Below are 16,393 nucleotides of genomic sequence, written 5' to 3' on the forward strand. Positions count from 1 at the left end.
ATTTTTCCTGTAGGGCTCATGCCTTGCATTTAATGTGATGTTCAAATGTGCATAACTCAAACAGTATATTTTTATGATTTTATTGTTTTGGTCTTGTTGTGTTCAGAATATACTAAGCTATATTTGTAAACCAGTGTGGAGACTTTCTGTGGTGTATTCTTTGTGTTACTGTGTGTGTTGTACAAATACTACATATTACCCTTTGAGATAGCTCTTCCTGATCTGTGCCAGCCTACCAGAGGGTGAGCACAGGTTATCCTAGCAGTGTATCTGGTTTTCCTGACAAGAGTGGTGGATTCTGCCTGACTTGGGCATGCACAGGCTGTGATGGCAGCCTGAGACATATGTTCAAAAGGCTACTGAAGTAGGTGGAACAATCAGGGCTGCAGGGCCACTAGTAATGTTCAATTTACAGGCCATAGGTACTTTTAGAGCCCTTTTACTAGGGACTTGCAGGCAAATGAATGTGCCAAGTGGGTGTAACCATGTTTAAAGGAGAGAGCCCAAGCACTTTACCTCTGGTTAGTAGTGAATTAATTTATTCTATACTATTAGTTTAAACATTTAGAAAATATGCATTTCGAAAATCGTTTTACAAGTTGAAAGACTGTTAACAAACCAATTTTGTGTTAGTTGAGTAAGAATTTATTTTCAAAAACACACCATTAGCTGTTAGTGTCAATATTAAATACCACTTTCTTGAAGTCAGCTTGGGAGTTGTTCTTAAAACCAAATAAATATTTACTCTGGCATCCGTGCCCAGCCTTTGCCTATGTCCTTCCAGAGTTTTAGAAATGTTATGTAATGTTTCAACATGCTGTAGAGCTAGTTCCATGTTTTGAGTCTGTTCAACATAATTTTTCTAAATTTCCCATATCGAGCCAAGAACGTATGTCAGCTGAGTTAAAACAAAGTAATAGAGCCTCCTTACAGGTACGTATTCCATACAGTAAATTATGGGCTTGAATAGGGTATGGCGAGCAGTCCTGGATTCTGGGCAGCAGAGAAGCAGTTGAGTAAAGGTTTCTGTATTTTAATGATAGAATCTGCATTTTAGAATGGTTATGAAACTATTTTTGCAGTTTGAACATAAGTTATTAATTGGGAAAGACAGGAACCTGGTCAGCATATGCCAACAAGCTCAGCTTAATGATTCTTTCAAGCATGTGTTGTCAGGTCCATGGAAAATGTCTTGCAGTACTGTTTTCAGTGACCCAGTCTTGGACTGGATTATTCGGTGGTAGTATTTCAGAACTGGGGACTTGCAAACTAGATCCTGATTTGACCATCCAAATTCCAGTTGAATCTGAGCACGTCAAGATTTGTGATATATTGTAACATGTCCAAAATGGAGTCCAGTTTGGCTGGGAAGACTTGTTCACCATACGATATTGTAGGAGCTAATTTGGCATTTATAATATTTATGATGAGTTCTTGTGGTGGCGGTCTGACCACAGCCACACTGCGGGCCCGCCTGCAGTATTACGAGGGGGCTACTCGGACCACCACAAAACCGCTGCGTCCGCTGGGGGCCAGGTATCCTGGATCCTGTAGCAGTCGTCCAGTGCTCAGGAGCAGGATTATGCTGGCGGGCCTGCTGTGACACCATCGAGCATATTCAGTGTTGCCTGTCCACCGCCCTTTTAATGGCTGGGAGCCCGCCATGGAAAGGGTGGCAGAGAGGCAAATAAGGTGCCACTAACATTGTTTGTGCCGATCCTGGGACGAGGAATGCATGCAGGGGGGCACATGTTAAATATTTGTTATTCATATTTTTATGTATTGAAGTGCATATCTTTTAGGACATAATTTATGCATAATTTAGTAACGTGCAATTGTTATAATGTTGTTATAATGTTTATATGTAATTCTTGTTTAACGTAAAATCTTGTTATTTTTGTGTTTGGTAAATAAAAATATTTATTTTGGCAATATTAATGTAGTTGATATTGTGTGTTGTAATATGTTTGACTATATTTATAGTAACAGTGTGCTTCTGGGGATTTAATTCCGCAGATGGACAACGAGAACCAAATACCTCTTTTAATTCTAGAGAGAGGGCATTATGGTCACTATCATTCCTCTCTAGGACTCACATATCAATAAGGCTTGGCCATAGTTGTATGTCCATCAGGAAATAATCTATTCTTGGTTGGATTTCACCCGCTTGTAGGTGTGGTGTAGACCGATGTCTGAGATCGAATGGGCATTCACAGCTCGCAAACTCATATTTGTAAGTAAGGAAAGCCACTAGAAGAGCCACTTTAACAATCTTAGCTAACTTCTCGTGGCCCAGGGATGGAATGCCCAGCTCCAGGTCTTCTTCGACGGTAATGTTTTTAGTAACTTCTAAAGGCTTGAATGTTACATTAAAATCCCCTCCTCCTGCAATATGATGGTGTATCCTTTCCTTCTCAATTATCTTATCTAAGTGCACAATAGTTGGAGAATCTTGATGTTGTGAGGTGAACCTATTGTAAATATTTACCAGTAGAACAAATTTCGTTAAGCTTGTATCTTTCAGAATCATGGTCATTAGGTTAGCATGATCAGAATTGAGCTTAATGATATGAATCCCCAAATCAATTTTAATTCAGATTGTTAAACCACCCGCTGGACGACCCTTTTTCGATGGAATAGCTTCTACACTATGATTGGTAAATCCTACTCTCTGAAATTTGTCGACTGCCCATGTCTCCTTGAAGAGGCAGATGTCATAGCTATCTATGAGCCTCCCCCAGTCGTCACAGGAAACTTTCACCTTAATACTGCTAGGTTCCAGGACAACAACCTGAGTTCCCTGACGTTCTCTGTGGTTGATTGCTGTGCCCTTACCTCGTTAGATGCCAGTGAGTGGGTCAGGTGGGGTTTTATAGTTAACACATTCAGGGACTATCTCCCCTCAACGCTAGCTGTATTAACCCCTTATGATTCAATCGGGCTAGAGTGGAGATTATAATGCATAATTGAGATTGTGCTGTGTGGAAACAATACCTCAGCCCATCAGATGGGCCTATTTGCAGAGGCTACATTGGTAATGGCTTGAACATTGCTCTTTGTGTTGTTAGTTAATAATTGCGTCTGACTTTGGCCTGTGCCATGAGCCTTTCTTGGGGATGGAAACCTGATCTGAATTTGTGATTTGGTTAGAGTCAAGGAGTGTTGCTCTAGATTATAGAAAAAGTGAGAGAGACCCCTTTTGGCCCAGGGGAATGGGGTACTTATAAACAGTAAAGTGAACAGTTTCCCTTGAGTGAGTAACTGAGAAAGTATGCCCAAATATTGGTCTTGGGCATAAGGCTTAACTAAGCAAAAGCATAAACAAAAACAATTTTATATATAAAATATAGAATTTTTATTCAAACGCACAGTTAAAACATGTTAAAAAACATTCTTATTTCATAAAAAACCCTTTGCATCAACTAAGAAAAACTCATTCACAGTTCATAGACGTAAACAAATACTTATACTGTAATCCAACAAATTAAAAAAAAAACATTCTATATATCAAAAGAAAGATGAGAAGGGAGAGACACACAAAGACATCAGTGATTTGTCATACGAGTATGCATATCATGACCCTCATTTGAACTCGATCCAAGACGTGGCTTTTTTCCGTTGTTCTTGGGGTGAGGTGGGTAGTTGGATTGTGCAACAATGAGTGTCAACGCGTTTCGATGGCCTTTTTTAGTAATATGACATCTTTTTCAAGACTTAAAAATTTACTGTCTCTCCTATTGTGGCACTGGGTGGTTGCCTATACAGAGAAATCCTTATTCCATATTCAATATGTGGACAGAGGGTTACTTTCTATTTTCTGGTATTGCATAATCACACCTTAATCTTTTGTTAAAATCTGTTTTGTCGCTATCCGGTAGCTCTTGTCTCACCCTTGTCCGATTTAAAATTAAGGAGATATATCCCCCCTTGTCATTGATTGCAGTATTGGCGTGGGTGTTAGTCTTCTCCTCAACACTAAGACATGAAGTTCTCAATGAATGGCAATGTTCCTCTTTGTAATGTTACTAAAATTACGGTAAGCTTGTCCTTGGGTCGGGTAGATAGGGAGGACGCCGTGTTTTAAAACGAGGTGTCTCTGGCGTTTTCTTGCGCTCTATCGCTCTTTGTTGGGGAGGCGCCTTGTTGTTAAAACGTGGTATTGCTGGCATTTTTTTGCGCTCTGTCCCTCTTTGTTGAGCACCCGAATCCCGTCTCCTTGCTCTCGTCAGCGTTTCCGGAAAAACTGCTAGTCCAATAACCAGATCGTTTGAGACCTGGTCCAATTCAATGAGCTTTGTGGGATAACGCTAAGCATTCTGAATGTCAAATTTTATGATAGAACGACAATGCTTAACCTGCCTAAACCAGTGGATCCATTTATTCAACAAGGCGTCCCTTGAGTCACTCTGGTGGATGGTCAATTTTGGTACATTTGTTAGGTACACTCGGTTACTAGCCTCCTTAGTAGCACTTTTGAGAAATCCACCTCCCATGACCCCTCCCTTGCCTTCTCCATGTGGATAGTTACATGCAGGATACCTTGGCCCAGTGTTGCCAAATAGAGGAGCTGTTGAATTAGTCAATTCTCCAGGAGTACCTACTTGGGAGGCCATTCTACCTCTAATCCCGCCCAGTCTGTAGTGACACCCCGCCTTAGTTGAGTTGTAATAAATGTTTAAATTATCTAATGTATGTCCTTGGGTGGACAACAAGGACATGGGTGCTTGTTGCTGTGTTTAGAGAGGCTCTAGAGTGTGAAATGTGGCCCCTACTCCTGCTCTTACTTCTTACACGGCGGATCTCCCCGTTATTGCTATGATGAGGCATACTTCTATACTCGACGCAGTCATCTGTTCCTGTAGATGTACTGGGGGGTCGAGCTTGAGTGGGCTATGCTGAAGTTTGTGCTACTAAGCTGATCTATCAAGCCCATTATGATCCCCCTAAGTACAGAAATTTCCGATGTTAAGTCCTTAACATTTATTTAAGTTCGTGCATTTTGTAACGTTGGACTTCAATGCCTCCAAAAGACCTGGTTGCAATACAATCCTGGTGGAGACTAGCAATCTTTTTACTGGCGATAGCAGTAGAGTCTATATTTATAATGGCCAGGGGGTCAAAGCCGTTAGAGCACGTAATGTTCACAGTCACTAGTTCTTCCGCCATTTTCTTGGGGGGGCGGCTGATGGAGACTGAGTCACTCGACTAGCTTCCTGGTGCTCTTGGCTGTTTATGTCTCTGGGCAATGCTTGGCATGTTACAGTGTCCTTTGGTAGTGGACCAGCATGTGTGACTCTCTTCTTGGAATTCTTATGTGAGAAGATAGATGCCATTTTGGGGCCGCTTGCATGCTCTTATTTTGGCCGCTTAACAGGCTCTCAACTTCCTCAATTAACGTGTCTTATGTCGTCTACTACACAGTTAGCAGCGGCACTTACTGATGGTCTCTTAGCCTGCTTAATGTCTCCATTTGGGCTTCCTTTTGCCTTGCATTTCCCCATCCTGCTGTGCTCTCCTTCTGTCAACACGTACACTTCCAATTCATTAATGTAAGAAGGTGAAAGAGGAGGTACCTGGATAATGTCACAGTAAAGCTTATCCTTGGACCAACTAGTGCACTGCCACTTAGAGGGGATGCACAGCCCTGCCTTTTCCTGCTTTTAGCGGGCTTTAACAGGCTTTAACAGGGCTCATGGCAATTAATTATGCACCTTCTGGCTGTATCGCTGTATCGCTGAGTGGCTGGCGCGACTGCCGCGATAGACCCTGGGGAGCTGTGATCCCCCCTGCAGCAGACTCGGTCTGTTTCTCCCCCAGTTCTAGTACGTATGGAGGCTCTTCCCCCCCTGGCTTCTCCCCCCCACCCCCACCTCATTCAGGCTTGTGCAGGCTTGTACAGGCTTCAAGCTTGTCCCAGGAATCTGTCCCGCTGACTTCTCCCTTAGTCCTCAGGGGGGGTGAAAGCAACACGGGGTCCAGGCAGGGCACCCTCGTGCATCTATGAAGAGTGGAAACCTAGGTCCAGGCCGCCCTGTCCAGTGCAGTAATGAGGAAGCGCTCACACTGTCTCAAGTGAGAGGTTGTGTCATCCTTGAGAGCTCTCGTTACTGCAAAACCTCCCCTGTTACAACGTGGCTGTTGTACACCATGCCGCCGAGAATCTCTGTATCGCAGTATAATGACCCCAGCACCGCAACTTGTATCTGCGTGGGGGGCCGCGTATGTCCCAGTGCGGGCCACGGGGATTTAGCAGTTGGATCAGCAGGATCAGGAATGGCTGTTTCTGCCGCTGTGAGCTGGGACGTGCGCGCAGACTGACCTGCAGGGTCACCACGGCTCTATTTCAGGGTTGCCGGTCCTCAGAGGCGCCGTTACAGTACAGGCTAGACTCAAGCCTCTGGGCTGCCCGCACTACATCTGCGGCAACAGGAATCAGGAAAACAGGAATCAGTGCAGGAAGTCTTCCGATGTCTCTTGAACCAGAGGACTGGAAAACAGGATTTGCTGGCTGGCACAAAGTGGAGCTCAGAGCTTCGCAACCGCTCTCACCATCATCGCCGACATCTTGACCACGCCCCCCTACTCAGGGCCTTATAATGAGTTTGGCAGTCTATGAGCCACCATACCCGTGGCCGTATTATGAGATAGGCGGATTGCAGTTTGAAAGACTGCAGGTGAACCGCCGACACCACGGGCCAACTCCGACTGAGGTGAGCGCAGATTAGGCCAGTTTGGTTGTGAGTTGCTCGGACCACCATTGAAACTGCTGGCCCAATTGAGATTTGCTTTACAACCGGCCTGACTGTGGCGGTCCAACCAGAACATCTGAGACACCAGAAAAGGAGGTATATACGGCTGAAACTCACCTCTACAGATCATGGAGCCCACCAGGCACATCCTGCTGTACCTGCGTAATCATGTCCGAAACCGACTTTGTCACAAACCAAATTGCTGGTAAGTCATACAACTACCAGTTTCCATAGACTCCTCAGCAATTGAATGCCCTGCCATGGACCAGGCCAGGGATTTCGGTTACCTAAGTAATTTGCCAGTCTACAGGGACCCCATCAGGGAATGCTTCATAAGAATCATCAAAAATACATCTGAAGGATGTCGTCCTAGGCCAAAACATTGGTACTGCACAGGCAAACTGTACACAAATGAACGTGTTTGCAAATTATATTCAGTGATAATGATATGTGCATTATTTTGTGTTTTACAACAGCACCTCTGCATCAATATTACACCTAATAATGTCTGTCCCACATATCTTTTGCCATTTCTCTCTTGTCTGCCATGGTACAACAGATCTTCACATATCATGCAGTTTACCATTGTTCTACTGTTGGTAAAGTGAGATTGTAGTTACTGCATCTACCATAAGGCCCAGTCATTGCAATTGAATTGAATTGAATTGAAAAGGTTCTTCTATAGTGCATGGCTACTCGGAAGCATCTCAATTCTAACCAATGTGCTATAGTGAATGTGACACACTCACATTTCACACATCCCAGGTCTTGTTTTGATGTCAAATAAATATCTGTATGGATGTTTCGTTAAAGTTAAACACATTGTCTAGGCTACAACTCTGTATTGGACTCTCAGACATCACCTAAATGAAAAACAATGTGAGTCAATGGGATTACATTGAATCAGTGTTAGAAACATTGTAAGGGCACAATGGAAACACTCTGTGTAGGATCTGCCTCGATCAGGGGTAACCCTGAAAGGCTGGGACCCTTGGGCACAACATATGTTGTACATGCCTGACATACTCAATGTGCACTGGACCTGGGATTTGAAGTATATCAGAGACAACCAATAGCATAACCAAGTGCCATGCATGTGTAGGGAATGTGTAAGTGCAACTCATGAAAGCGAACAGAGCACTAACAGAATGTGTCACGCATCTAGATAAAGTAGCTGTAAGGTACACACAGGAAAATGGACACAAGTTGAAGCAGAACTCAAGTTAACACCCTCCATGGGTGGATAAACAAATATCTAAGTTTAGCACACCTAACACATATACAACATGCATCATAGTAAGAAGTGCAATCTAAAGAATGTTTACAGTGGCCAGGCAAAGCTGTAATACTTACCATACAACTTGTCAACCAATGCAATGTCTGCCCCATTTGTATTTTATCCTACATAGATAGCCATGCACAGCTCTTTGTTTGAAAAAACATTACATGCCAGGGCTCTCTTCAGGAGGCCACTGTATATTCCACCGCACTGCTGTCATTAATATTAGCAACACAACTAGTAACCCTCACACTCCTACAAATGTAACAACTGACTATTTCAGGCCCCTAAAACTGAAAGAATGGCTTGGGCGGCAGGTAATAGTAATTTCTGATGTATATTGAATTAATAATTAACTGTTGTTGTGGTCATCTCTAAATATGCCCTGCAGCACCACCTGGTGGCAGACTGTCACAAGCACCAGTGTTGAAAGCTAAGTGCTAGTGCCAAGCACCGGAAACCACAGGCTCAAATTAAACAGTGGCCCTCCAACACTTGCCCTTGTCCTGTGTAACTCCAGCACTGGCTCCAAGGTCACATCATACAAACCACTTCAACTGGATCAGCAATTGGGGATTAAAAAAACACACACGTGCAGTCATATCACTAACTATACAATGATATCAAATAGTTAGAAAAGTAACAGCAGGACCAATGTCTTCAAAACTATGAAAAGATTTTGATGACAGTATGTCACAACAGGATTTAAACAAAGGCCATTGGCCTGTCCATTCAGTGTAAATCTGCCACAGCACAATGTTGTGCCACCACAGTAGCCCTTACTGACACTGCCAGGGAACCTCCTCACAAAGGTACATCCATTTGGCTCAGCGGCATCTCAAAGATGGTACTTGTGAAAGGGGTGTTGAGATTTTGAGAGGGAGTGGGTGTGTCCTTAGGAGTTTTTATGTTTTTTTTTTATTTTGGCATGAGTTTCGGGGGCAGTGATGCAGTTTCTCTGCAGTGGAATTGGAAGTGGAAGTGGTGGGTTTGTCCTTGTGAGGGTTTTTCATGTTTTTCTTTTCTTTTGGCCTGTATTCAGGGGGTTGGGATAATGTTTCTCTGGGGTGGAGTATGAAGTGGAAGGGGTGGGTTTGTATGTTTTTTTTTATTATTTTGGACTGGGATCAGGGGGGTGGGGATGCTGTTTTTTGGGGTGGAGTAGGGAGTGGAATGGGTGGGTTTGTCCATGGGAGGGGTTTACATGTTTTTTTTATTTTATCAGCCTGGATTTAGGGGGGTGGGTATGCTGTTTTTTAGGGGTGTAGTGGGAAGTAGAAGGGGTGGATTTGTCCTTGGCAGGGGCTTGTATGGTTTATTATGATTTTGCAAACCACACAAGATGATGGACGGAATATTGCACAATGGCAAAACATTCACCCCCAGTCACAGATCTGGGTTTAATCCATCGTTATTTTGCTCACCAAGCCACCCCAGTTCAGACCTGGCCATATGCAAATCAGTCTTGACCCTGTGCCTCATGGGAACAGTCCAGCCCGAACTGCCAAGCCATGTCTTCCCTGGACCAGAATCAAGCATCCTAGGACCGGTTTCTGGCTATCAGCCGTCTTCAGCCAGGATAGCTTGACTCCAGTGGCCTAGTGAGCAAGGGACCCACGTCCGGGAATACTCTTCCCACACAGGGTGAACAGCAAAACACACAAGATGATGGAAGGAATATTGCACAATGGCAAAACATTCACCCCCAGTCACAGATCTGGGTTTAATCCATTGTTATTTTGCTCACCAAACCACCCCAGTTCAGACATGACCATATGCAAATCAGTCTTGACTTTGTGCCTCATGGGAACAGTCCAGCCCGAACTGCCAATCCATGTCTTCCCTGGACCAGAATCAAGCATCCTAGGACCACATACCACCCACATAGGGTGAACAGCAAAACACACAAGATGTTCACCCTATGTGGGAAGGGTATGCCCAGACGTGGGTCCCTTACTCACTAGGCCACTGGAGTCAAGCTATCCTGGCTGAAGACGGCTGATAGCCAGAAACCGGTCCTAGGATGCTTGATTCTGGTCCAGGGAAGACATGGCTTGGCAGTTCGGGCTGGACTGTTCCCATGAGGCACAGGGTCAAGACTGATTTGCATATGGCCATGTCTGAACTGGGGTGGCTTGGTGAGCAAAATAACAATGGATTAAACCCAGATCTGTGACTGTGGGTGAAATGTTTTGCCATTGTGCAACATTCCATCCATCATCTTGTGTGTTTTGCTTATTATGATTTTGGCCTGGGTTCAGGGGGGTGAGGATGCTTTTTTTCAGGGGTAGAGGTGGAAGTAGAAGGGATTGGTCTTGGTGTGGGAGAGTATTTTGGGACTTTGGGAGGTGGGGTCAGGATTCACAGGGAAAAGGGAAAGGGCAAGGAAGACATCTTTATGTGGAAAATGGGTAAGATGTTCAGGATCAAGTTCCGATTGGGAGGAAGAGGGAGTAGAAATGTGAGTAGAAATGTGAGATGCGTCTGCTGTTTGCATGGCATGTTGTGTTGGTGTCTGTTGTGCGAGTGGCTGAGCATGTCTGTTTTGTGCCTGTGTGTGCTGTGGACATGCTCAGTGAAGTAGTGTGGCTCACTGGTTAGAGGCGGCAGACCCGAGAGCAGAGGACGGCCCGGGACCAGGGTTCGATTCCCGGCGCGGCAGGTTTCTGGACCAGGGTCAGCGGACTCGATAATTCTCTCGCGACCGGTGCCCACTCTGATCAGCGATCACACTCGGCAACTCTGGGCATTAGCTTGCCTCATCTTCACTAACGGCCCCACCAGACCGCCGGGGATGCCTGGTCTCACCCTGGAGATACCCATTAAGGGACCATCTCTCAGGGAAGCCAGGAAGGGTTTCGCAGCGGTCGAAGTGCCTTGGGACCCTACGGGTAAGTAGTGCGCTATATAAATGCCTATACATTTACATTACATTTACAGTGTTGTGTTGCTGTGTCGTCTGCAGGATTTCGTGTGGCTATGGAGGGCTCTGTGTTTGTTGCTGTGTCATCTGTGGGCATGAGCGTGGCTATGGAGCGCTCTGGGTGTGTTGCTATGGCGTCTGCCGGTATGAGTGTGGGTGTGGAGGGCTCTTTGTTTGTTACTGCATTGTTTGCAAGTATACGTGTTGCTGTGGAAGGCTCTGTGGCTGTTGCCATGGTGCCTAGATGCTGGGGTGGTGCGGGACGTGAGGGGGTAAATGTCTGCTGTGTGCATGTATGAGTTTTTAGGATGTTGTGTATTTGTGTGTGGTGCTTGTGTCTGATGAAGTATGTGCATGCTTAGGTGTGTGCGTGTGTGGGATAGGAATGGGAAAAAGGAATTTGGATGGAAAAGGGCAGGGGCAGGAGGTTGAGTGGAATGTTGGGATGGGATGGGATGGGTGGAGGGATGGCGTGAGGGAGGTGGCCAGAACCTGAAAACATCTCTGTAGGCCAGACATTGCAGTGTGAGTGCCTCCCAGGTAGGCAACCATCTGGGTCATCAACTTGTGTTGCCCCTGGATGGCATTCAGGACTGCATTCTGACCACCCACAGAGATGCTCCTCAGGAGATCAATAGCCTCCTCACTCAGGGCAGACGGGCTAACAGGGGCATGGGGTGAAGTGCCTGGAGCAAAGGAGAGTGCTCCCCTCTTAGGGGAGCAGGAACGGCCAACACTTGGGAGGACAACAGGGAGGTTGGGGATGGACCTGGAGGTGAAGGATGACGGTGCAATGTTAGGTCCACCGCCACTCTGGAGTGTCCACTGGAGGATCACTCAGATGTTGACAAGCTTAAGCTGCTGTCCTCTAATACATTCCTCACACCCTCCTGGTCATTGGGTCCCTCCGTGTCTGACATCTCATGTCTGGAACCACTGTGACCAGCTGTGTCCCTCCTGGCATTGGCCCCTTCTCCTCTGCTTGCCCTGGAAGTATCTGAAATGATATGTAGCATGGGTTTATTGTGGCTGTATTTCCACACCTGACCATCACAAATCAACAGAAAACATTGAAGAAAGCCACATATCACACCAGCTTCATGGTTCACTCTGTAGGCTTCACATTTAGTATGAGCACATGCTACGCAAACTGCAAGGAGTTGGACCCACTTATGTCATAACCCCATTCAGTCACAAATTCATTGATGGAATTGTCTACACTCCATCCTTATGTCGATAGTTGATCATCTTTCGTACTTTGGCACTTGTAGTGTACCATTGTAAAAAGATATAACCAAGTAGGATGTAACAGCATGGGGTGATAAATGGTGGACGGATATTCTTGGCAACCCCCCTGAGCCTAAAAGTGAAGTAAAGAATCTTGGAGTCTGGATTGACTCTTCGCTGAACTTTATCTACCACACAAAAAAAGTTGCCGCCACATGCTTTGGAATTCTCCGAAATCTTAAGCCAGTATTGAAATTCCTTGACCCCCCCCACACGTCCGCTCGTGGTTCAGTCCGCCATTCTTTCACGGCTGGACTACGCGAACTCCCTGCTTTTAGGGGCCAACCAGGCGGAGACGAGACGACTGCAACGTGTGCAGAATGCAGCAGCTTGAGCCCTGACTGGGCTTCCTCGCTCCCAGTCAGTGGCCAGCACCCTCTCCAAACTCCACTGGCTCCCGGTGGAAAAGAGGATCCAATTCAAGACCCTATGCCTTGCTTTTAAAATCCTGAAAACTGCGTCCCCTCCTATGCTTTGCCCCCTTCTGACCAAGTATACTCCTCGGCGAACCCTCAGATCGGAAGGTCAGAACCTGGCAACGGTTCCTCGAATTAAGCGTGCCTGGATGGGTGGACGTTCCTTCCGATATATGGCCGCAAAACTCTGGAACACCTTACCGCCCCAGATACGTGACTGAATGACCTCCTGGCCTTCAGAAAAGCAATTAAAACACATCTCTTCTGTTGATTGCGGTGCTATGTTGTTCCTTCCTTTTCAATTACTGCGTTTGTCTTCTTCCTTCTTCTTGATGAACGCCGTGACGCCCCTTCGCTGGGGCAGCCGTGCGCTATATAAGAATTTTATAACATAAAAACATTACAACATCCAAGTGTGAGATTTACACAATGCTCACACAAGGCCTGAAGTAAAACAAACCTAACTGCTAACCAGTTAGATCATTATGTCATGAAGGTCAAGTTGAACACCAATGTACCATCAATTGGTCTTGTGGCAGATATCATGTCACATGCAAATTTTCAGTGCACATTGATGACATTTTAGACTCGGAATCATATGTCCACTACCTGGAGAGTAAAATGAAAGCTCTGCACGTGTAGTTTAGCTGTGTATCACATTTAGTAGATAAAGTTCCAAACATTTTGGAGAAAGATACACAGAATTCACACAGCACAAAACTCCATATAGCCATATGAACAACCCCAATCCTGCTTGGTTCAATCGATGACTCCAGACATAGATTGTATATTCTTATGCTAATACACCCTATGAAGGTTTTGGGTGTTTCTGAACATCTATCACATGAAGATGTAAGATCACTAGAGTCCTAGTGGGCAGGCACATCACAGCACTCTTTGGTATTGCATACTTAGATTCCCTTGTATGGATCAGTGCAGAGACCCACATATGATCCCTACAGTTCTACATCTCACTCCCTCATGCATGTCACCAGTTAGTGAATGAGTGTTTTGGAACACTATTGCTGATGAAATAACAACTTGGAGCTACACACTGGTCAACATGTAGGCACTAGTGCTAATGGCACCATTGTTGTTTGCACTCTCATTTCACTTTTCTAACCAGTACTTACCAATGGGAACTTTTGTACAGTCACTGCATGTACTGTGAACTCTATGTCATATCACATGCAATACGGCCACCATTCCATGAGAGACAATAGTGAGGTCACATCACCCCTCACACAAGCAAGACAAGTTGCCTGTGTGATACAACTGTCAAACAGATTTACTGAGAACATGAGATGATTACTCACTACACTCAGCCAGGTGTCTGCTCAAAAGGAGAAAAGTGGATGCGGACAGGAGCCTGCTGTGTTCGATGTCAGAAAGACAAAAGGCACATTAGCATACACTGCTACCCGACTTACACTAACATTGACTCATCATGCACTGGATTACTGATTTTTTAGGGTTTCTAACTTTTTATGAGCTGGCAGATAAATGGACTGAAGGAGGGTGGGTCAGTCTTAAATGAACATGCACTGTTTGTCCTTATATCTAACCCTTAACATTACTCCTCTGTACGACAAAACCATGAGCCAGGTGATCATACTAGAAGTACTTTTATGTTTTTCTGTATGATCATATAATGTTTGTGATGGTCATGGAACACATTTTATTTTCTTGTTTTTTTTTACATAAGGCTGTGCTTTTATGCTGAAGAAGAGCAGAAAATAAAGATATTTGATTGATTTACTGATTGACTTATCTTGTATGTGGCACATCGGCCACCACTAATATGGTTGGCGATTTAACTTGTATTTCTTTGGCCAGGATTCACCCCCATGTAGCAGCTGTTGGGCCCTTACCTGACCATCAAACTCTAGGTAGGCTTGTGCCAGAATGCGAGCCATCAGGGGGATAGGGTGCAGTACGGGCCCCTTCCACGTTGGGAGGATTACCTCAGCTGGACATCCGGGATCTTCTGGATTACATGCCGCAGGTCCTCCCACATCTTTCTGCAGTGGGCACTATGCCAGTTGAAGAACCCCATGATCTGCACCTTCTGGGCGATGGTTCTTCAAATGGCCTTCTTCTGATGGGCTTTGGACTGTATGGATGCAATAGATGTAGAAACAGTTTGTAACTTGAAGTTTGAGGATAACTGTCAGCTTGATATACATATTGTTGACATCTTGCACAAGCATTCATAAAAAATCAACATATTACATGTGTTTATGTCAACGCTAAGCACAACTAAATCATGGATACCCACTTTTGTGGTCTTCTGATGACTAACCTCAACCCTGGTCATGGAATGTGATGTGAGGTACAATGACACACAGCACACCATTTGGACCTTCTGAAGGGTAAACTACCTGTGCATGACTGTCCAGACGCATTTCCTGCCAGGCCAATTGCATTGATGCATATGGTCCATAGAGTCGAGTACCATAGTATACACAACATCCTAAGACTAAGTTCATAAGGTAAGGGCTGGTTTGTGTAACACTGAGAGCTACTTCTCTGGGGGGATGTGTGTACATGTGTGCTACTTATTGGAATATCCTAGTAATTCTAAATATGTTTGTGTAGTTTGTACTACCATCACAGGATACACTTTTGCCATATGTAAGAGGGTTGACAATCAAAATACCATTGTAATTATTGTGTGATAAGGAAAATTGTAAACAAACAGATGATTCACATTTCTAAATATAATCAAAAGTAACCCACTATCTACACAGTTCATGTCTCAGATGTGCAATAAGTCTGTACAGTGGAGGCAACACTATTTGAAAGTATCAACAGACCTGTGTGAGCAAGGAGAAAACCATTTGTGACAGACACACATTGACAATGTGGGTCAATGAAAAGATATCAGGTCAGGTTTTCACCTTTGTCACCATGCCTAATATTATCCATGAAACAGCTATCAGGGCTACTAGTGGTACAGATGACTCTTTCTGGAAACATCCATGGATCAGCAGGACTACAGGGACATTACGCGCATCAGTTCTCCCGCCACAATAACCCTGGCACGACTACTACAACCAGCAAACTTAATCCCTGTTCCATATGTGCAAAACAATCCTTTCAGAGCATCAAAATGAAGAGAACCCTGACCTGGAGTGAGGCTTGAAAAGCGAGGAACTTCAAGATGGCCGACGCTCCCGGTGAAGTAACGTTCTAGTATTTTGGAGCCTGTGTCAGAATTCTATGTGGAGTGCTCAACTTAGAATGTTGGAGACCTTCACCTGAATTCGAGGCTCGAGCAGAAGCATTTTCCCTGTGTTCCCTAGCTAATTTAGTCAGGTATTCCCCATTCTCCATCGTTTACCCAGATTTCTTGTGCTTCTCTCTGAGACCGACTGTAGAGAAGAATTCCAGGAAGGATTCTTTGTAATTTCCCTCAGCGCTCGCTTTCTTCGTCGAGGGTAGCGTTATGCTCGGGGCTCATGCCCGGTGCTGAATAGAAGGAAATTACAGAAGATTGCTGCATGGCTACAAAAGCTCACTTCAGCTGCGAATTTATGACAAGACACAGACGAACAGAAGGGCAGTCAAAGAACCAAGAGAGAGTCATTGGTGAGAGCTCCTATATTATTGCACAGCTCCAACCACGAGCCTGAGACTTCTTCTGAATAAGCTAAGTCCTAAATAATTTATATATATTTAGTCGGAGTACGAGCAACTTCAATATATAAAGAAAATAATTGAGAATTTAGGTGGCAAG

Source organism: Lissotriton vulgaris, chromosome 4_1, assembly GCF_964263255.1.
Source record: "Lissotriton vulgaris chromosome 4_1, aLisVul1.2, whole genome shotgun sequence".
Lineage (NCBI taxonomy): Eukaryota > Metazoa > Chordata > Amphibia > Caudata > Salamandridae > Lissotriton > Lissotriton vulgaris.